Source organism: Paroedura picta, chromosome 2, assembly GCF_049243985.1.
Source record: "Paroedura picta isolate Pp20150507F chromosome 2, Ppicta_v3.0, whole genome shotgun sequence".
In the NCBI taxonomy this organism is placed as follows: Eukaryota; Metazoa; Chordata; class Lepidosauria; order Squamata; family Gekkonidae; genus Paroedura; species Paroedura picta.
Genome location: NC_135370.1, coordinates 88,493,288 through 88,515,766, shown reverse-complemented (window position 1 = coordinate 88,515,766; position 22,479 = coordinate 88,493,288). Strand labels below are relative to the sequence as shown.

The following is a 22,479-nucleotide window of genomic DNA, read 5'->3' as shown; positions in this document are numbered from 1 at the left end:
TTCATCATAGAGTTTTCAAGTTAATAGTTGCTCAGAAGTGGAGCAACTTCTGTGCAGTACTAACCAAGATTAGTTGAAGTGGCCCTTTCATTGTCTACAAAAGATCCTCCATCAGTGTCACCTTTCACTACTGCTGCCACCCAGTAGCCGCCCTTCTAGGATGTCAGTACCCTATCACCCATAGAACTGTCTGCTCTCTTTAGCTGATGTGGTCATTGATTCCTGAAAGAGGTTGATATATCTTAGTCTGGTGTCTCAGCTGTGACGATTGCACTGAGTACCTCTGCTAAAAGTTTAGCCTCTTGACAGAGTTTGGATGCCATACAATATTTCTCTCAGCTTCACTCACATGCACAAATCCCTCACCACATTAAGGTGTGTATCTAAGAGGGAGTGTAATGATACAAAGGTATTCATTAGGTGATTGAAAACAACAATAAAGAAGTCCCCTAGTGGAAGGAAATGGTCATCTCAGGGAAATGGCTACTGTATGTGCAAGGCTGGGAAAATCCAAATTCCCCTATTTACATGGCAACCTTTGCTAGTCATCCCCAAAATTTCAGTGCAAAGGATGTTTGGGAAAGACTGTAGAAGAAACCCCCACTTTCCAGCAGTATCGATCCCAGGGCAAATAACCTATGTTGAAAAGGCCAATGTTACTTGTTTCTGTAATATATAACTACAGTAACTAAAATGAAAGACAGGTTGGCTTGGGAACCATGAGGTCTGGGATCTACCTAAATAATTCCTTCATCAGCATTCTGTACCACATTCAACCATGGGCAAGCAAGAGTTAATAGGTGACACAATAAAATACATTTTAAATGACTCCTTTGTCCCAGCAGTTCTGTGACCCGTGGCATTGTTCTGGAGCCTTGAATAACATCATGACCATGCACCACTCAGGACAGCATTGTCACAGTTAACAGGATATGTAGCAGCATCAGATAAAGGTAGGCAGAAATAGGGGGACAACTGTATGCACAGCCTCTGAAAGGAATGTACAGCTGACATTAAATCAGTTAGGTTGGCATAACCCTATGCCACTAAGGCCTAGTTCTCACTGAAAGGGTAGCCTTAAATCTGAGCTCTGCCACCTATGTGAACACCTCATGGCTGAATTCTCCTCTAAAGAAAAATAGTAGTCACATATAGAAACCAAACATATTATGCAGGGGGGGGGGGAATGAAGCGAAAACCTTATCCCAGACATCTAATTTTCTGCATAGAGTGAAATATTTGTCTTTAATAGATGTGTACGCAGTTAATGATAAGGGAATTATAAGGGAGCTAGCTAGGTGAAAACGAGGAATCTCTTTTCTACAATTGAAAAGAACCTATATTAGGAAACTTAAAAGAAGCATTGCCTTATGTGACTTGAGAATTTCCAAAGAGTTAACAAAAGTCCATTTGTTAGACAGCAAAGTGAAAGATCTAACACAAAATGGGATTGTATGCCAAGCTAGGTACCAACTAATCAATACTGCTCAAAGGTGAAGGCCAGAAAGAGGAGCCAGAGAGAGTTGCACAAGTTAAGCAAAGTTTAATGAACGGTGGGGCTGCTAAAGCAATCATTTAATTCTCTCTTCTATGAAAAAGTGTCTTGCTCGAGCCTAGCACTGGAACAGAGTCCATGGACCTAAATGACAAAAGATAAATACAAAAAAATTATGTCACAGGACACAAATGTATGATTCTTCTATTCATACGTACGGTGTACGTGGATTTCTTATGACTGGTCCATACACTTCCATATTCATGAATCTCTGGATCTGAACTGTTCTGGTAAAAGATAATTGTAAGAAGACTGCTTTTTGAACAATGACTTCACCTCAGAGGATCCCCCCACACACACACACCCTTTCTGCAGCAGGCTTGCCATGTGCAGGCCTTCCCTTTACTCATTCACCAAAGTTCTCCCTCCAGTTTCTGGAAATAATTTGTGGTTTGGAAGTGCCCTCATCTATTTCAAAGAACTTCAGATCTTTTTTGAGGAGACACCAGATCACTAGTCCATCTAGCCTGGTGTCTTGTCACCACCCATGGAGAAAAGCTAATGTTTCAGAAGAAGATGAAGGACCATAATAACAAACAAACACAATGCCAGCTTTTGCTCAGCAAACACTCATGACCCTTGCTGGGGCTGATATTACTGCTATACCCCCTCTGTATCAGATTCAACTGAACCTTTCTGGAGAGTTCCCAAAGAAAGCAGCTGAATGGCAGCCGGGCAGCCTGAAACACACTTCAGAAAGGCGCATTCTTTCTGCATGTCAGTGTATATCAAGAAAAGGTCACATCGCTCAATTTTTTCAGTATTGGTTTATCTCTTTCTTTCCTCCCAATCAAAAAACTTGACAATGTCATTTTTCTTGTAATAAAATCAAAAGTAGCACTACTGAAATCTGAGGGTAATTCAGGTACTACAGTCTACAAGACTGAGGCTACTAGATGGCCGTTTCCAGATATTTCAGGTGTTCCTATCATGCATACTGAGAGAGTGCTCTACACAAAATCATCCTCAATATTCACAATCGTAATTTTCTGTGAAATTGTCAATGGACATATTTTCTTTCTATGGTATATGCCACCTGAAATCCAAATTGATGAGGGTATACATTTACATGTACTGCAAAATATTTGTATGCTCACTTTTCACACTGAAAGGCAATCACACCAAGACAACTCCATTCTGGTGCATGAGATAAGAGTGCCAGAAATGTCACACTTGACAAGGACTTATGTCTTCCATTTCATTGCATCAATTTATCCATTATATAGCAGGCTGCCTTGTTGTATATCGGCCACTTGTTTAAATTTGCATGCTGTAAAACAGCTGGTAGGTCTTGATCTCAGTTATGTTATACTCATGGCACCTCTATTATTTCCTTTTTATATTTAATATTTGGGAAAAGGGATAAAGATGATGGGTGACCAAGAAATAGGGAAAGTGTAAGATGGGGAAAACGAAGGGAAAGAAAGTGAACTAAACCATTTAAAAGCTCAAACTATGGCTCCCACACCTAAGGCTCCAGTTGAAGATGGAACCCTAGTCTGTAAGTGGTGGTAATAAATCTGTAAGTTGAGAGCAATGCTTGGATCCCATTCAATAGCCCTAGTCCAGAAAATCAGAAGGAAGATGAAGAAAAAAACCAGTGAAAATATATGATGGATTATAGCCAATAAACTGAAGCTCTATCCTGTTTTTCAGTTACAATGTCTGAGGAGTCAGCCTGTCCTGGAAGGGCCAGCAGTTTCATAAGAAGCAAATTTATAACTTGGGGTTGCCGCTGGATGTTGGCCTATTGTTCATGGCTCAGATCCCCTTCATGGTACTATTGTCACCTTCATCTACAGCCACTCCTTGGAAGCAATGATGTGGCCAATGAGACCCATGCTCTGATCACATTCAGGTTAGAGTACTCTAATAAACTTTATGAGGGGCTGCTTTAGAAAGCTGGGAACTTCAACTGGTCACAATAAGCAGCAGCCAGGTGAGTGTGGAAGTCTGGAGCAGCACGAGCTACCAATCCATTTCTGAGCACAATTTAGAGTACCAGTTCTTACCTTTAATTTCCTCAGTGACTTGGGTCCAGGCTCGTGTGGAGTTTCTATAAGCACTGGAACAAACATGAAATTTGTTAAGTAACTTAATAAGGCATCCACCTCCAATCTAGCAAGTTAAGAACAAAAGAGACTCCTGGAAGGCAAAACAAGTATCCCTTCTCTCAGTGAAGTTTTATTCCCCGCCCTCCCCCCCCAAACTCTGCATCTAGGGAGTCAGTGAATCTGGAGGAATAGCATGGGGGACCAGCTGGGAGTCCGCAGCAGCAGGGGTAGGAGACATGGCAGAATCATTCTGCCCTGATCAACAGATTTTATTTATTTATCACAATTCTATATCACCATCCCCTAAGACTCAGAAAAAACATTTCCATTAGAGGAGCTGCTGCTGCACTTAAAGAATATCATCTTCAGATCCAAGAATATTTCCAGTCATTGAAATCAAGGTCCTGCTTGTCATGTTTGGTGTGGCAAAACAGTGTGAAATAGCAAAGGGCAGGACAATGGCTGCCAAATGATTTGCTACGGTTTGTTCAAGCTTGCGCATGACCCTAGTAATTTTGGTTGCATACACTTGAGGGTCACAAAGAATGGATATTCCTTTTTTCTGTTAGGATCTCAGGAGACTGAAACATTCACAGGCCATAGAATTTTCATCACCCTAAGGAAATGGTTGTTGACCCCCATTTTTAACCTGGTTAAGATTTTGGTGCCATCTGCAGTGAAGCTGAAGTGCACTTATTCATTACAGATAAACTAGTCCATTGCCAGAGGAGAAGGGCTGTATAGGGATATATTGCCATCTAGTGATAATAGCAAGTTGGAAGAAATGAAGGAAAGATAGCTGACTAATGGGGAATCCCTGAAGACCTTGAGCACTTCGAACAAATAAAACACACAATAGTGGGATTTTCTGATGCCCTAATTATTTCAGGTATACCTTGTCTTTCTCCCCATGAAGACCCAAAGAGGCTTACATAATTTTCTTTGCCCCATAGTATCCCCACAACTTTGTGAGGTATGTTGAGTCAAAAATCTGTGCCTGGCCTAATGCCTGTCAGTTGACTTCCATGGCATTCAGACCTAGATTTCCCAGATCCCAGTCTGAAACTCATCCAGGGGTGTCAAACAAAAGGTCCACAAGCAACTGGTGTGATGGAGGGAACAGAAAGTTGCTCGGTGGGAGACACTCCTGATCATGGCTTCAGAGTGGCAGAACAACCTCATTTGTAGCAGGCCAGTAGAACCCGTTCACTGCAGTGGCAGCCTCACTCAAAAGTTGGGTGTTGCCACAGCTGCTTTCCCGGTGGTTTAAACGATTCCAAGGCAAGGTCGCAGGCCTCTCTGCTCAACCTGTGGCTCCAGGAATGCTGTCTGGGATAGCTGTGGGGGTTGGAGTTTGCATGTGGGAGTGCACAGGGGATACTCAGCTGGTGGTTAGTGTAACTGCCATATTTGCACCTTCTTATGTGGTGGCTGCCTTTCAGCGGCTGCCTTTCAACATTCCTCAGCAGTTGCTTCCACACATTAGGGACCTATTTCTGTCACCTAACATGAGGCTTGGTCAGGCTTCTCTCCCCCATGGAACACCCAGCAGCCTTCAGCTGTAGGCAGCTGCAACCTTAAGAGTCATGTGTGGGCCAGCAGTTGCTGGCTATACTGGCCACTGAGGCTATTTCTGCACTAGTGATATTGTTTGGATTTGCATTTTTAAAGAGACGAGTTTTCCATCAAAAACTTTTTCCAACTTAGGCCAAAGGCCAAAGCTGAGAATGAGCTAAGATTGGCCAGGGAAGCCCACTGTAACAAGAAAAGATTTTTCAGTTATGTGAGGAGCAAACATAAAGTGAAGGAGGCAATAGGCCCACTGTTGGGTGCGGATGGACAAACTCTAATGGAGGATGCAAAGAAAGCAGAAAGGCTCAGCACTTGTTTTACATCTGTTTTTTCCCACAGGTCAAAGGGTTTAGGCACATCTAGAGATGGCAGTAGCCAAGAGATAGTGTCTGGGTGGCAGGTTGACATGGACAGAGAGGTTATCGAGAGGCATTTAGCTGCACTGGATGAGTTCAAATCCCCTGGGCCAGATGAAATGCACCCGAGAGTGCTCAAAGAACTTTCCAGAGAACTTGCACAACCCTTGTCCATCATCTTTGGGATCTCTTTAAGGACTGGAGATGTCCTTGAGGACTGGAAGAGAGCAAACGTTAAAAGGGAGGAAGGATGACCCGGGAAACTACAGACCAGTGAGTCTGACCTCTGTTGTGGGTAAGATAATGGAGCAGATATTAAAGGGAGCGATCTGCAAACATCTGGAGGACAATTTGGTGATCCAAGGAAGTCAGCATGGATTTGTCTCCAACAGGTCCTGTCAGACCAACCTGGTTTCCTTTTTTGTCCCTTTGCAGATGACAACAAATTGGGAGGACTGGCAAATACTCCAGAAGATAGAGACAGAGTTCAATGAGATCTGAACACAATGGAAAAATGGGCAAAAGAGAACAACATGCAATTTAATAAAGATAAGTGTAAAGTTCTGCATCTGGGTCAGAAAAATGAAAAGCATGCCTACTGGATCGGGAATGCACTTCTAGGTAACACTGTATGTGAACGAGACCTTGGGGTACTTGTGGATTGTAAACTAAACATGAGCAGGCAGTGTGATGCACTGCTAAAAAAGGCAAATGCCATTTTGGGCTGTATCAACCAGGACATCCCATCAAAATCACAAGATGTCATAGTCCCATTGTATACTGCATTGGTCAGACCACACCTGGAGTACTGTGTGCAGTTCTGGAGGCTTCACTTCAAGAAGGACTTAGATAAAATTGAAAGGGTACAGAGGAGAGCGACGAGGATGATCTGGGGCCAAGGGACCAAGCCCAGAAGAGAGGTTGTATCAACTGGGGCATCACATCAAAATCACAAGATATCATAGTCCCATTGTATACTGCACTGGTCAGATCACACCTGGAGTACTGTGTGCAGTTCTGGAGGCCTCACTTCAAGAAGGACGTAGATAAAATTGAAAGGGTACAGAGGAGAGCGACGAGGATGATCTTGGGCCAAGGGACCAAGTCCTATGAAGATAGGTTGAGGGATTTGGGAATGTTCAGCCTGGAGAAAAGGAGGTTGAGAGGGGACATGATAGCCCTCTTTAAGTATTTGAAAGGTTGTCATTTGGAGGATGGCAAAATGCTGTTCCCATTGGCTGCAATGGAAAGGACACACAGTAATGGGTTTAAATTACAAGTACAACAGTATAGGCTAGATATCAGGAAAAAATTTTTCACAGTCAGAGTAGTTCATCAGTGGAATACGCTGCCTAAGGAGCTCCTCCTCACTGGCAGTCTTCAAGCAAAGGTTGGATACACACATTTCTTGGATGCTTTAGGATGCTTAGGGCTGATCCTGCGTTGAGCAGGGAGCTGGACTACAGGGTCTGTATGGCCCCTTCCAACTTTATGGTTCTATGATTCTATGATTCTATGATTCATCCATATCTACATTAAAATCCACCTTTCCCAGCACAGACCCAAATATCCCTCTGACTTACCATGCTTTTTGGAAATTCCCAATTACAGTAATGTAATTGGTCAAGATGGAATCTAATTCGGGGCTGCCAAGTGGAGAAATGCACACAATCAGTTTTTTCCCCACGGCTGCCATCTGAGTTGTTTGTGCATACCCGTTTTCTCATACCATCCTACCTCTTCCTCCCTCCCAAAACATCAGCTTAAAGAAAATGCTTTATTGCATTGCAATGCTGTTTCTAGCAACAGCACTGTAATGTGATGACCCATTTAAAGAAAACATGTCCATATACTTGGGGGAGGGGGGGAAGGGGAGGCAATTGAGGGGGCAGAATGATGGAATTAAGGGGAACAATGAAATCAAAGGCACGAGCAAGGACCAGTTTGGCAAAAAAAAAAAAAAGGAAGGAAGGAAGGAAGGAAGGAAGGAAGGAAGGAAGGAAGGAAGGAAGGAAGGAAGGAAGGAAGGAAGGAAGGAAGGAAGGAGAAAAGCATTATGGGAGGCTGCCTCTGTCTCACTGAGATGTGGTAAATTTCAGTTTGGGAAACAAGGGGAGGAAACCCCAAATTCAGAAAACCTAGAGTCGACCAACAGCATCCAAAGGAAATCCAAAGCAAGTCTAAAATGAAGTTTGTCTCCTAATGCAGAAATGGTCTAAGTGGCCTGGGGCCTCTGCTACATGCAATGCCCGTTTCCACATAAGACAATCCAGTGGCCTTCAGTCTGGAATGACTACCACCAAATGGGAGTAGTGCAGCTTGTCAACAATCTTTGGCTCAACCCTCCACCATGGATTGCCTGGCAGCCTTGGCTAGAGGTGGCCACTGTGGCATGGACTTATTGGGCTTTGGTTATCCTGGATCCCACAATACATGTTGCCTTATGCATAGGCCACCTTCCCTGTCCCACTTCTGGAGTGGAAGGTTAGTTCAATTTGTCTTCCCAAGCTCCCTTCCATGGTGGCTCAGGGGCAGGAGGGTGCTTGCCGCAGCCAGATGCTTCATGTTTTTACCCTTGGACCCAAGCTCATAGCATTGGCTGTGAGAGCTGATTGGAGAAGGAGTTTATCCCCTCCAGACAGAATGAGGGCATCTTCTTAGTAGTGCACCACTGGCTCCCCAGGTCTATCCATATGGATATTCCCTTGCACCCCTCTCTCTAGCCTATGGGGTCTCACAGTGAGGACACACCAACTTGGAACTTGCCAGCTGCTATTGTTATAAAGTTTGTATCTACAGCACCCAGTATTACATTTTATGGCACTCATGGCCAGCCTAACAAAGTCAGATCCAGGCCTTATAACAAATGAGTTCAGTACCCCTCTCTAATCACTACAGCACACTATGATTTAAATGGCTAAGAAATCCTGCATTATAAACTAACACATTGGCAGTAAGTCAGTTACATGAATCTATCCAGTCTGAATCTATCCAGTCTTATGTGAATGGTTTAAATGAGTTTGAAGAATTCAGCATAGGCACAAACTGACTGACTACTTATAGGAATAGCTTACATGACCTAATTGTAGTGTCCATCCCTCACCCTCACCCCTAGATTTCTATTACTCTAATAAAGAAACATGCTCATCTGATTCACAAATGAAACTTCCCACCCACGTCTCTCAATCCTTCTACAAATATATCCTCCTACTCTGGATGCATCTGAAGCTTTGCCTCTCCCTCGGAAGAGTCAGCTGGATGACTTAATTTGCTGCCTGGAAGCCAGGCAAAGAGGTAATCTCCTTTCTTCAACACAGTGTGGCTGCTCATGCCTTCTGTTGCTGCACTGGAATTTTGTTTGTTTGCACATGAAATAACAACATGGGCCCATGGTGGTACTTAGTTTATAGCTCCATATGTAAAGACAAAGAAAAGAAAGAAAGAAAACACTTAAATCATAACTAGATGAAAGAAAACTCCAGCTGAGCTTCTGCATTGTCTTGTGTGAATTTTCCTATTGTCAAAGGGCAGACTGATGGATTTAATAAAAATGAAGCACAGCTAGCAGGTTCCAGCAGCCTAATCACTCCTCAGTGAAAAGTCCCATGACTATTATTACAAATTGCATACAGGATATGTAACACTTTGGCTGTGTATACATCCACAAGTACATCCACAAATATCCTGGCAGAAGTTGTACCTGGCCACTAGAGGATGAGAGAAGAGAGCAAAAACATACCAGTCTTATCTGCTGCCTTGATTGAGTTACCATACAGGTAAGATCCATACAGTAGGCATACCTGTATTTTTGTTGATACAACATCAGTACAATTTGGATGTGAGAGACTGGGCAGTTTTTCAGTAAATAGTGGTTTGTATGCTGTCTTAAATTCAGTTATGTTTTCTGAACATGGATAATCCATTTTTCCTGTTTGCCCCCTTCCACTGCAGCCCACCAAGTCCCCCAAATGTTGTTCTTGGGTACCAGAAGCCCCTCAGGACCTTCTTAGTGAAGGACTGCAGTGCAACATTAATTCGAGATACTTCTACTGATCTACTGCATTCCACTCAGTACTAAGCCTATGTCTTTAAAAAGTGTTTAGAGTTACACCAAAAGGCTCCTAGGAAGCAGTGAGGGGTAAGCATGTTGACATTTAAGTTACAGTTTTGTTGCCAAATAATGAACACTCAAAAATATTTTTGGTTTGTATTGAACACTTAAAACTGTTCCAAATTGTGAATGTTTTGCATGTGTGCATTCTAGTGGCTTCTCCCTGCCTCTCTCCTACTGTTTGTCCATCCCACCTATATTAACTTACAGAAAAGGTGTCTTTCTTTACAGTTTTGAGCATGATACAATGGGGCACCTTTTTGTTTATGTGGTTCCTTAAAAGAGTAATCTGACACAGTCATGGTGCCTTGACATTAGCTGGTATTCTATACACACTACATCAGAAATGTATGCGCATTATGTGTGGGCCAAACTAGACAAAATTCTGGAACTGATATCTATGTCTAACACATTGAAGGGGGGCATGGGGCATGGTATAGAGAGAGGAAAAATAAATACTTTCCCCCACACCTGATCTAAAACAGCATCCCACCCAAGAGTGGCCCCAATGTAAAGGCTGGGATAATGGTTCAGGGGTGAGAATTAAGCAACTCCCCCTGTTGCATCCCAAAACAATGTGGGCATTTAGTCATCATGTATCTTCCAGCATTCCATCTGCTTTGGCTCTGAATGATGGCATGAATTTAGGTAACAGTGAGAACTGAAGACCCAAGATGGTATATGGTGGTTTTTCTCACTGATAGCTCTTTCCTTTCATTCAAAGAGAATTAAATCTTGCTGTTTAGAGTGCTTCCTTTCCATGAGTGGAAGGAGCTAGGCAACTATTGCCTAGCAAGCGTTTGGTCTTAGTAACTGCAGTGGATATCCCAGTGTTTTTCTCATCCACAAAGCTTTGATGGGCACTTGATAGGGTTCCTTAGAAGCTCAAGGAACTATATTATATTACCCGCCCTGTGAACTGTTCAGCCCCAGAGGATTACACTTTCCTCTCTTCTAGGGCTCAATTGAAAATTAAATCCATCATCTACATCTCTATTTTTCTTTAATTCCACCTCCTCCTCTTCCAGTAAAGAATGTTTGTGAAAGAGAGTGATCTCCTGAACTCTGACTCCCTCTGTGAAGGGCTTGTGCTCTTTTTAACTTAAAGAAGTTCCAAAAGCATATAAGAAAGGAATTTCATAAACTGTCAATTGCAAAACATTCCATACATTCTCTCCCATCTAGAAACATCCATGTGTGGTCTCTTAAGAGGTCATATTTGGGGGCTATGCAGAGGGGGGTGCAGGCAAGGTTTCAAGCCCTCCAATGCACACCTAGTAGACAAGGCTGCAGAAAGTCTTTTTGGCTTCCCACTGCTCAAGGGTAATGTCACAGCAGAGGTATTTAAGCAGGCAAGGACTGCAGGCCCAATCACATTGTGCTTGTTCACAACTTGTCTTACTTGCAAAGCAGCAATTCCTCCTCCCTACTCCCATGGCTGGGCCAGTACTCAATATGACATCATGATGCTTTGCAGGACTTAAGGGTGTAAAATGACAATGTCTCAGCATTCCTTCATTGTCTTCGCTCAGGCAAAATGAGATATTCTGTTGTTCAGACCACCAAAATATGTTTAAAGGAACCCTGGAAATGGCCTTGAATAGGAGTGTAAATTGCTGCTAGGCTTGCCTTTGAAAAACATTTTGGCCTTAGTAAGTGCACTGGTTTTCTTTGAAATACCACAGAGATTTCATCTGAATAGGAAATTGCCTAACAATCTAAATGTGAAATAAATAAACTCACCATAATGGAATGGCACATATCAAATTAATTATACAAGTAGAACAGGTATACAAAACAAGTAGAACAGGTATACAGATTTTTTTACAATTAGAAATTGTAAAAAAAAAATGTACAAAATGTACACAATTAACAATCTTCTATTTTCTTTATAAATGAACAGTAACTGTGGATACTCCCAACAGGACTCAGGAGCTTTGCCTGTTTCACAACAGCTTCTGCCGGGGAGCAAACAGCAAAACTTTCTTTTAATAGGAAGTAGATTATAATTTGTGTAGAAGTTGGAACACAAGTCCTTTGTTGGTTGTCAGAACCAAAAACAGGTCATAAGAAGGCTTTACTCTTCAGCCAAAAAAGGTTTAAGCATGGGCTACCCAATAAGACATCATGTATACATTTTGTATACCTTTTCTAATTGTAAGAAAATATGTATACCTGTTCTACTTGTTTTGTATACCTGTTCTACTTGTATAATTAATTTGATATTTGCCATTCCATTGTGGTGAGTTTATTTATTTCTTGTTGAATCTGCCACAAGGTTCCATGTTCCTTTTGTTAACAATCTAAATGTGACTTTTGAAAAAATCTAGTGACAACTTTGGAGATAGGCAAATTTCCCTACAAAAATTTCAAATTTTGACTACCCTTGAAATTTCTTAGACATTTGGCATTGAGAAGGGACTCCCAAATTTGTTCAAAAGTTTGCTTTAGCCAAAAATTAAGTCTCAGCTCTAGACCGAACACCCTCCTCAGAGATGGAGAAATGATTATCGTGTTTATCAATGAGCTTTTCAATAAACGATGCAGCAAAGTCTGAAACTTGTAAACAAGTTAATAATGAGATGTTCTGCCTTGGTGGAACAACATTCTTCAAGGGGAAGGTTATCTCTTGCCCTTCTGTCTGTTGTCTTCTGACTCTTTATAAATCTGAACCAGCAGTAATATCCATTAACCCCTCCCCTCATGGATTTATCTCATCTTTGTGACTGGAATTTAAAGCTTAAGGGAGAGACCCAAGTTTCCAGTTTTGTTTTGATAGAAATGGGTGTCATTTTCAATTACTAACTTTTAACTGCTGTTTTGCAAGCCTTTAGGATAATAGCCCTCCACACTGGCAAGACTAAAAAAGGTGGGTGGGTAATTCTCTGGTTCGCCTTTCCAAGAGGGATACCAGTAAATTCTGACTAAAGGAAAAATTGAGGCATACTTGGAGGGTCCTGAGCCCTATCAAAACATTAGTAATTTCAAGGAAAGTTAAACAAATAAGATTTGCAACATTTACTGGAAGAATTTTTGCATGTCTCAGAGGATGCCACCTAATGAGAAATTCAACATGAATTTGTCAGATCCAGTTCTGGTGAACATTTTCAGGAATTAAAAGGGAAGCTAAGAGCTTATTGGTAAAATTAGACACCTGGGTTCAATTTGCACAGGCAACGAGCAAAACCGAAATGGGCGTATCTTTGCAAGACTACAAAATTCAATGATATCCCTAGCAACCAGTATTTGCCAATATTAGATGAATGGTGTACTATACATTTCAATGTCTGACTATTAGACATGTCACAAACATCATTTCACTTTATCTGACATCTGAAACATAGAAACACAAAATTCAGATGATGATATCAAATTTGAGTCTCAGAATTGAAATGTGAATTTTCGTTATCCTTTTAGAGCAGTATGACTTGGATACTAAGCAGCAAGAGCAGAGTCATGCTAGAGGGGGGCAACTTCCCTGCTTCTCCCTCATAGCAATCTTTTGTGCCTCTCACGGACCTTTTATGCACCAGGAATTTGCCCCGGCTCACCACTCATCTAGTGGTGGAGCAAATTCCCTGTTCTGCATGATTTTGGGGCCATCCCAGGCCTGGCCTGACTCAGGCTCTCATTTGCCCCATGGATCTGTATTCCCTTTTTTGCCCTGAGTGGCAAGAGAGCCTATGTCGGGCCAGGGCCATCTGGAAGGGAACAGTTGGGTCATCCTGGCCCAGCTTCTCCCCACCCTCACCCAGACACAGAATCCCAGAAGGGACAGAAAATGCCCCAAGTGGCATTACTGCACTGCACAAAAAAGGCCCTCACTACCCCACAGCATGGCAGAACCTTGCCACCTGGGCTGCCATGCAGGAACACAAATTCAGGGTAGACAAGGTGCAATGGGCTAAATGCTCCCTTGTGAGGAAGTGGGATAAGGCAGGTCAATCTGCCCTGGCTCAAACATGAGGAGACAGCCTGGCACAGAGCTTCCCATGCAGTAAAGGTCTCAGTTATTCTTATGAAGGTCAGTGGACCTGAATAGAATGAGGAGCAAATGGAGGGCGAGAACTGGCAAAAATCTCCCTCCATCACAGACGGAAAAGCTGTTCTGCTGCCGGAGCTGCTACTGCACCAATGGTACAGCAGCTTAGGATCCAAGGCCATAGCCTTGGACAACACAGGCACATATATGCCACAAGGGCTTATAAGACATATGTACATATAATAAGATCTTCAAACACTCAAAAAGAAAAAAATTACAGACAGCAAAGTGCCTATGTAAATTAATAATCTTCAGCTAATACTTCAGGCTTAACAAGTTTCAGCCCAGGTAGATCAATGAATGGGGAGTCTTCCAAAATTTGGGCAATTCAGCTGAAAGGCATTTCTTTTGGCATGAACATACGAAGCAGACTTATGTGTATATAAAGGGCTATCAAGTCACAGCTGATTTAAAGTATTCCTCCTTCATGGGGTTTATTCCTCCTTCATGGGGTTTTGAAGGCAAGAAGCTTCCAAGGTGGTTTCCCATTGCCTGCTACAGCATAGGTGACCCTGGACATTGTTGGAGGTCTCTCATCTAAGTACCAGCCATGATCAGCCCTGCTCAAAGCTGAGATCTAATGAGGCCAGTCCAGTCTGGACCATCCAGGTCAGGGCAAATAGCCTCATACTGAGTTACAATATTGGTCAATCAATACTTTGAATATCATTCAAAGTAGAATCAGCAGCCACTGCAGTTGCTGTAAAACTAGGATGATACAATCTCTATAATTAATGCCAAGATTCAATCTGGATGCAGTCTTTTGCACTAATTAAAACTTCTGGCTCCTATTTTCTACAGCAGCCCCATGTAAAACACTTTACAGTGATTAAGTTGAATGTAATAAAAATATGGATAACTCTAGACAAATCATGATTTCCATTGAAGGATTGCAGTTGGTATGACCATCGAAATTGGTAAAAGAACACAATATATAGCAGAGGAAATCTGCAGCACGTCTACCTACCAATCCAGTACAAATCACTGCTTCAGTGGACAAATGCATCCAATGTAAATCGGGATCTTATTTTGCCCTAGTGAAGCAATAAGCTGAAGCAATAAGGAATATAAACTGGGTAATTTAACTGAAAAAAATTAAGCTGTTCACTGAGGCATAATTTTACATAGACAGGTAATTTAACTGAAAAAAATTAAGCTGTTCACTGAGGCATAATTTTACATAGACAGGTAATCAAGCAGCCATGAAAGCCCAGATCATAACCAGTACCAGCAATAGATTCAAGTGGGTTGCCCTGTTGGTCTGAAGCAGCTAATGAGTCCAATAGCACTTTTAAGACCAATGAAGATTTATACAAGGCGTGAGCTTTCGAGTGCATGCACTCTTCCTCGGACAATGGAACAAGAATCATAAGAATACAGATACTTTCTCCATATAGCTGTACTCTTATGACCCTTGGTCCATTGTCTGAGGAAGTGTGCATGCAATCAAAAGCTCACACCTTGAATAAATCTTTGTTAGTCTAAAGGTGCCATTGGACTCAAATTTTGTAGTTCCAGCAATATAAGACAAGGGCATTGCATATATAAGCAGTGGCATAAACAGTGAAGAAAATTAAGCCCTTACGTTTCAATGCAAGTACAACAGGACTAGTAGAGAGAGAGAAAGACACAACACAATGTAAATCAGTTCATAAAGATTCAGAGCAAGTGGTTGCAAATGGTTTTCTAATAATAACATTTGATTTAATCACTAACATATAATCCTCCTAAGCCAATCAGCCGTTAGCCCACATCATTAAAAGCTCTATATTTGAGTTTCAAAAGTAGCTTCCATAGATATCAACCTAAGGACTAGCTCAGGGATCCACTCCAGCAGCAACAGGAAAGAAACCTGGTTCATCCCATGCTATATCTATGTTACCTTTTTCATGGTCAGAGGAAGTGCCCCATTCATAAGAAGGGAGAATAGAGGCATGGAGACAATTATTCCATGTTTTTGTCTACCTTTTAAACATATTTTACCCTAAGGGCAACATGAGTGGTGTTCTCATAATAATTTCCATGTTCTCATAAATAAGTACCATCTGTATGGAACCATATAACTTGGCTCGGGTCTTCCGCTTTATTATGGCTATCACCACTCATGTTATCAACCAGATTCTCAGACACTGTTCTCATTGGCTATCACAACACTTTTGGAAGATTATACAGGCTTTTTCCAACTGATAAGGATCATGATTGAACCTAGAGCAAGCTAACTCAGGGCTGCAGGATTCGGTAAGACTGATAAGCATTCCTCTACATGACACAATGATTGGCTTAAGACAAGCCCATATATTGCATCAAATTAGGCTACCTTTTATTCTGTTTACCACCACTGTCTAAGGAAAAAATCTCTCACACATGGGGGTATTTTAACCAAACCAATACTTGGATTTGTACTGATCAGACGTACTTCAATCCTAACAGGATAATCTTCAATTTATTAGCTCATTAAAATGCCTTTATCCATCAGTTCTGAACAGCCACTCTCACCAGATTTAGATTAACAGGAGAGTTAAGTTGGGTGTCATCTATGAATTAATGGCAATTCACTACATATCCCCAGCAGAACCAGCATGAGAGCCAGTGTCATCTAATGGTTAGAGTTTTTTACTAGGATTTGGTAGTCTGAATATCTACTTTGCTATGGAATCTTTTTGGGCTAGTCATAGACCATTTATGCACATGGCTTTTAACCTAAGTAATTCATTTTAAAACCTATTTTAAACTATGTAATGAATGTTTTACTGTTTATAATTTATTGGATTAGTGTGTATTGAATGTTTTGATTTTTGTTGTTACCCATTCTGAGCCTGTTTGGGAAGGGCAGGCTATCAGAATAAAGTTGTTGTTATAAAATGAAAATGGTGTGTGTGTACACATATACACATATCTACACACATACAAAAACATTTATCTATCTATCATCATCTAGCTATCTGTCTATATGAATTATTTTTACTTTAACTTCATCTTAAAGGTAAAGGTAAAGGTATTCCCTGTGCAAACACCGGGTCATGTCTGACCCTTGGGGTGATGCCCTCTAGCGTTTTCATGGCAGACTCAATGCGGGGTGGTTTGCCAGTGCCTTCCCCAGTCATTACCGTTTACCCCCCAGCAAGCTGGGTACTCATTTTACCGACCTCAGAAGGATGGAAGGCTGAGTCAACCTTGAGCCAGCTGCTGGGATTGAACTCCCAGCCTCATGGGAAGAGCTTTCAGACAACATTTCTGCTGCCTTACCACTCTGCGCCACAAGAGGCTCTTAACTTCATCTTACATGTTGTCTTTTTTCCTTATTTGGAACCAACATGTCAACTTTCTGAACTAATGTTTACAATTTATTTAGATTTTATTTTATTTAGATGTGCCATTTCTTCACTGAATTCCAACAAGAAAAAGAGTTGAGGAGAAAATGGGTCTGAAATTTATTTCAATTGTAGGACATTTTTATCATCATTCCTCACAAGGTAATCAAGGATAATTAACAAAGTAAACCCCTTATCTTTCTAGACCTTCAACTATGCCAGGATTCTGTGTATTACAGTTGACCCCTATCTACAAAGGAAATAACTTCATAGTCAAAATTTCTTATTCCATCTCTGTCCTAAGTCTCCATTTTCTGCTTTGCTTGCTGAATTTCTATTCTATTCTATTCTATTCTATTCTATTCTATTCTATTCTATTCTATTCTATTCTATTCTATTCCTTGGATTTCAAGGCTGCCCCTCTCCAAAAAGGTCTTGGGACAGCTTACAACATTAGGAATAATCTTGTATGATAAAAAGCGGCAAGAATTTACCTGGAGTAGCCATTGACATGGCAGGTGAGGTGGGCGGGAAGAGTCGAAGGGAGGGGGAGCTCCTGGAGCACATGCGCAGAGTGGCTCTGTGGCAGTATGGCAACCCAGGAGTAGCCGGGAAGGGGCACAGATGCACCTTTATTAGGTGCCACATGCTTTGCCTGGCTTCTTTTGCAGGGCAAAGCCGCAAGAGAGCTCAGCGCTCCAATTTTTAAAAAAAGCCTCCCCTCTCAGCTGCTTTGCAGGCAAGGAGATGGGGCTGGTGGGTGGCTGGCTGCCTCTAGTGCAAACCGGCTGCCTGGAGTTGTATCTGAGGCACTGCGGTTCCCTCTTTCCCAGTGGCGCTGGGCAGGAAAAGAACTCCCAGCCCTGCGTCCTAAGAGGGAGGAGGTGTTCTTGGAGCGGGTTATTTTTTGTTGTCTGTTTTCTTCCTCCCTCTCTCCCTCTCTCTTTGCCTGGGATGGCCCCAAAGAAGCGGCAGTGGGGGGCATCACCTGAGAATGGGAGAAGTGGGTGGTGACCTGCTTCCAGCAGGGGATAGGATTCAAGGAAAGCCTCTCTTTCTCAATCAGGGCAGTGGGGCAGCGCATTTCAAGTGTGGCCTGCATAGATGGCAGCAAGCAAAAAGGGAGCCAGGGTGGGACATGTGTCCAGCAGAGGCCGCTTTCCAGCTTTCTGCTTGGGCCATCAGACCTCAGCCACCTGCTCCCTACCCTGCTAGGGCCAGACCCAAAGCAGCACCAGTTGCCAGGGCAAGCATGCTTGGTGAGGCATGTGGGTGGAGGGGCAGCCATGCAAGGCAAGCTGCAGGACGAGGAGGGCAAGCTGTGGTAGCTGAACTGCCACCTGCGCACCTATGAGGGGTGGGTGCAGGCACTGGATGAGGAGAACGGGAGCTAGTGGCACAGCGGGAACTGTTGCGGGAGCTAGTGGTGCAGTGCAGGCAGGAGGCAGCCCATGGAGGAGGAGAAGGTGGCTGAGCTGTTGCTGTCAGAGGCCGAGCTGAGCTGAGCACCTGGTGGGAGACTGCGCCCTGCTGGAGGTGCTGCTAGAGTGGTTGGCAGCTGAGCCTGGGTGCCTGCAGGAGGAGTGGCAACAGTGGCAGTGCCCCACCCAGCCAAACTGCTCGCCCTGCCACAACCCCTGTGAAAGGATCGTTCGACTTCCAAAAGGTTCCCGACCCCCAGGTTGAGAGCCTCTACATTAGAGGGATGTGGGGAAAACAGAAACGCACAGTGCATGATATGCAGGTCTTCCTGGGACTCCTTAATTTCTCCTGCAAGGTGGTATCACCTGGGTGGGCTTTTTGCTCCCGGTTGGCCAGTGCTATGGCAGGGGTGCGCTCCCTGCATCACCACATTCGCATGACCAAGGCTCTCAGGGAGGATTTGTGGGTCTGAATGGTGTTTGTGGATCAATTCAATGGGACATCCCTGTGTCAGGCCCTTTTTGGCTGGGGGATGCCCTGCAGGTTCATTCTAATGTGGCCGGAGGGTCTGGTTTTGGTATTTTTAATGATAATCGCTGGTATGCAGGTAAGTGGAACACACAATGGAGGGGGGGAGTTTTTAGGGACATGACCTTCCTTGAATTGTTCCCCATTCTGGTAGTGGTGGTCATTTGGAGGAGGCTATTTGCCAACAAGAGGATCTTGTTCTGGTGTGACAACCAGGTGGTGGTCAGAGTGGTGAACAAACAGGAGGTCCTGCCAGGAGGTCCATCATGGCTGACCTTTTGCACCAGTTGTTAGAGCAAGCAGTTGTGGTATGCTATAATGAGTATGAAGCTATCATGGCAAGGGCGGCTTTTGTGCTGTGTAAGCTGGGGCATTCAGGAGCTGCAAATTCCTGGCTGCATCCAGGGAGCCCAAGGCAGCCTCCATTCTTTCAGTGGGGGATGTGTCATTGGCAGATGGGAAGGTCTGGGTATGGCTACCCAGATCAAAGACAGATCAAAAGGGCAGAGGTAATATTGGTAATATTGTTGGAGGCTCAGGGTACCAACCCTTGCCCTGTCCAATTGTTAAGAGGTTATCTGGCCCTTTGGCCCAGGGTGCAAAGTCTGTTGTTCATACATGCAGATTGGAAGTGCCTGTCTGGGTTTCAGTTCATGGTCATCCTACAGGCATGCCTCAAGAAACTGGGGATTTGGCCTGGGTGCTATGGGATGCACTCCTTCTGCATAGGGGCAGCCACGCAGGCATTTTGCAATGGGGCTTCACCACAGCAGATCATGGGTTTGGGGCCCTGGTAATGCAGGGTCTTCCTGGGTTAAATTTGTCTGCTGCATGAGTACTAACCTGTGAATCGTTTCAGGGATCCAGTCGACACTCCTGTTGGTGCTAGTGGTCAGGCACGGCTATGTTTTTGGGCAGACCATTATGCCATGGAAGTTGGATGGGGCAAACACCAGGGCCTGCAAGATCACCTCCATCTCCAGTAGCCTGGATACCGAGGACTCCAATGGCCATCAATGCTGGAAGTGGTAGACCATGAAGTTCACTAGGCGGGCCTTCTAATGGCTGTTATCCTGCATGTGGGCAGAAATGATACGTCAGTAACTAAAGGCATCCAATTAATTAACCTGATTGCTGCTGACCTGGTCCAGTTGGGGTGCCGAATTCCAGGAACGACCACCATTTGGTCTGACATAGTGAAGCTCCAGGTTTGGAGGGCAGCATTGAACAGCAATAGGGTGAATGGGACAGTCAGGAAGATAAATAAAGTGGTGGCCAGAATGATACAGCAAAAGGGGGCCTGGTAATCAGTCACCCAACCATTGCTCCAGAGCTGGAGGAGCTGTACAGGGCAGATGGGGTTCACCTATCTGATTGCAGGTATGGCATTTGGCTCTATAGGGTCTCGGCCATTCTGACCAGTTGGCTTGATAGCACAGGTATTGCTGGGAACAGGGTCGGATGACCTCATTTTTTTGGCTGGATGGCAGGGTTGGCGCCTTTTGAGGAGAGTTGATCTTGTGGTGAACTCCCCAACTTGTGACCTCCTTAAGGAGGTGGCGAACTGTGAGCAGGTTCCTGCCCAGATAGGAGGACATGGACTGTCATAGAATCCAGGTGGGCCAGGATGGTGCCAGAGGAGGTGTGTGCCCTCTCTGGCATCCTGGGTGGACTATTCCCCAGACATGGACCATGGCAGCAAAGGGACTCGTGTTCCCAGCTGGGAACCAGAACGGTGCCTGGGAAGCTGCCATAAGAAAGGATAACAGCAGTCGACTGACTGCTGCAGGGGCTCCTGCAAAACTCTGCTATGCCAACACTTCTGGCAAGGAATTTTTTGGTTAATAAAGTTGTGGCCTTATATTACAACAAACAAGGTTGTATGAGCCTTCTTTAAGGCCAAACATTTCGTCTTGCAAGTCAAAACATTTACAATCTTAAAATTAAACTAAAATACTACTACAATCACCCCATCAGTTAAAACATCTCTCCAGGCCTGATGTTGAAGCCATTCAAGATCTAAAATAACTTGACCTGTGTCAAGCAAAGTTATTAGTGCCCTACTTGTCCCCAGAACACCTATCCACAATGATGCACATGATGGTCACCTCCAGGATGGATTATTGCAACTCGCTCTGAGTTGGCCTGCCCTTGTCCCTGACCCAGAAACTGCAACAGGTCCAAAACACAGCTGCATGGGTTCTCATGAAAACCCCATGGATAGCCCATATCAGGCCTGTTCTTATGCAGCTGCATTGGCTCCTGGTTGAACTCTGGATCAGGTTCAAGGTTTTGGCTTTAACTTTTAAGGCCATATACAGCCTGGGCCCCACATACTGAAGAACTGCCTGATTTTGGAACATGTGCAAAATCTGCCAGCAGTCACAGAGGGGAGACTTGGCCCCTTTTGTCAGGGAGGAAAGTAAATGTTCTGTCAAGCTGTAGGCTCACTTCTAGTATCTTTGTGGAAAACAGGGACCAGTTTCTGCTTTCTAAGCAGTGGCAGTATGGCAGTACTGGAGAGTATTGCACTCAGCCAATACAAACAGACTGGCAATCCCTGACCCTTGAGAAGTACGTTTGGCCTCAAGCACCTAGTGGAATGAATTCCTGGAAGAGCTGCAGACCCTTCAGTAGTTAGCTCATTTCAAAGGGCCTGCAACATGGAGCTTTTCCGCCATGCATTTGGTTGGGGTCAGTAACTAATAACATCTACATTGGCCCCCTCATATGATGAAATTCCTCTGGAAATGATGAATACTTATTGGCAACTGCTAGGTACTGTTTTGGCAGCAGAATTTTAATTAAATGTTTTAACTGGTTGTATTGTTTTAATTAATTAATTACTAATACTAATAATTGACCCAGCTTTGATGATAGGAGAATGCCTCAGGCAGAAGCCTAGATGGAAGGTTAGGCAGGGGGCTCTTTCAGATATAGTCAAGGAGTTTCATTGAGTTCATGTAGCTCAGTTCTCCCTCCCTTGCAATTCTCCAAATTTTCAAATAAAAGAGAGAATTTAAAATCAAATATTATTATGCTGCATCATTTTCAAACTGAAATTCCTAATATGTATCTTAAAAATTGATCTATTTTTTTCCAATGCAAATTATGTTGGGCCATAGATCTCTTTCATAGTTTATTCTAATAGATGAAAGGGCACATTGTGTACTGAGGATCATATGTGAGCATCTGTTCCCTCTTAATAAAACAGTAAGGGGTGTTGGGGTGGGCCGTGTCCGTGATCAAAACTCCCAGATTGGCCCCTTGGCCCTGGACTGACAAGCACAGACATGCAGACCAGCATCAGTCCTGTGAGTCTGGAAAGTGCAGGAAGATCTAAATAAATATTTAAAGCCTGAAACTGTAAATAGTGAACAAGAAAATGGCTGGAGACACATGGGAACCACAATGACTTTTTCTAACCTGGGCCTGACAAATAAAAAACCAGTATAAAAAAACCTTACTAAGGTAAAGACTGCTGTGCACAGAGAGTCTTCCTCTTAGGGTTGCCAGCTTCCTTGTGAG

General features: G+C 43.4%; 1 long non-coding RNA gene across 1 annotated transcript; it reads right to left on the bottom strand.

The window, feature by feature from the left end:
- Positions 1–1,552: 1,552 nt before the first annotated feature.
- On the bottom strand, positions 1,553–20,160 carry LOC143829913 (uncharacterized). Its single transcript, XR_013228281.1, has 3 exons — positions 19,795–20,160; positions 3,568–3,620; positions 1,553–1,639 (listed from the first exon to the last, which is right to left on the bottom strand). It is a non-coding gene; the product is annotated as an uncharacterized LOC143829913 (long non-coding RNA).
- Between the last annotated feature and the right edge of the window lie 2,319 nt (positions 20,161–22,479).